We start from the raw sequence: 1,243 nt of genomic DNA, 5'->3' as shown, positions 1-1,243 counted from the left end.
GGGGATGGAGAAGGGAACAGGCCTAGCTGGCTGGGGGGTGGAGGGGGTGGGGGATCGGAGCCAGATTGAGAGTCAGGAGGCCAATCTCGGGACCAGGGGGCGAGGGAAACCAGGTCCTTCCAACCTCGGACTCCCCCCACACCTCTTCTCCTGACCAAGAGTGAATGTGTGTAGTTTGAAGGCGCCTGTAGGTGGGCCTGATTTTGGTGGATTGCACAAGTTGTGACCCTGGCCTCTTGATCCTGGTTTGTAGTATTTCTTTCTGGGGCTGAATTAAGCAAGTTTGGTCCCCAGACCACTTAGGAATTAGCAATCAGAATTAACAACAGCTTAAAGGGTAAATGTCAGTTAAAACATCAAATGTTGCTTTGTAAGGCACAATCTACATTCTTTAATTATTAGTCTTATTCACAGCAAGGTTGGCTTTAGGAATGACCCCCAGACCTGAAATTTCTTCCCACCCCTATAGATTCAATGGAAAGCTCCTACTGAAGTTACAGCACTATACATGCCATATTTTCACTCTTGATATGTTATTTGACATGTTATTTAGAATTATTATTCATCTTTTGCACGTGTTTCTGATTTGTCTCTTCCATTTCATTACGTTGTCTATTATAGCAAGTCCCTGGACTAAGGTAGTGCTGACACTTTGCTTCTGTACCTTGTTTGCTAGTTTAGCTGACGGGGTGCCTCTTTTGGGTCCTCTTAGTTTCTGTTGCTCAGCATTGCTTATTTTCCCCCAAAAGTTTGCTTACAAATTTCCCTTTGATGTGTTTAACAGCCTCTAAGGGATGCAGTTAAATAAACTATGAAGAATAGAAAAGTCAACAGGGCAGGCACCTACTAATTTGTAGATCTTTGATGTCAACAACCAGATGTAAGCTCCTGATAGCACACACTTTCACATGTGCCCCTTCTCTCTTTCTTGTTCATAAATACTAAGGGATGTGTTTTAAAGTTAAGATCCACATGGAAACTTGGAATGTAACTTGCAATCAGCAAAGTCCCCAAAATATGTATAACTATTGGAAGAAAAGCTAAGAGTTTCCCAAAGAACCTCCCCAAGGTCCAGTGACTGATGAAAGTAATGATTGATTTTATAATTGCATGCCACAAATCGAGTGAGCATCTTTCATTTCCCTCTCATTACTCATTACGTCCCCTTCTTCTGCATATGCTGTATATTATATATATATATATATATATATATATTTTTTTTTTTTTTTTTGTTATTTTGGGT

This window comes from Lipotes vexillifer, unplaced genomic scaffold, assembly GCF_000442215.2.
Source record: "Lipotes vexillifer unplaced genomic scaffold, Lipotes_vexillifer_v1.1 scaffold442, whole genome shotgun sequence".
Classification (NCBI taxonomy): Eukaryota; Metazoa; Chordata; class Mammalia; order Artiodactyla; family Lipotidae; genus Lipotes; species Lipotes vexillifer.
Note: the sequence above shows the minus strand (reverse complement) of the source record.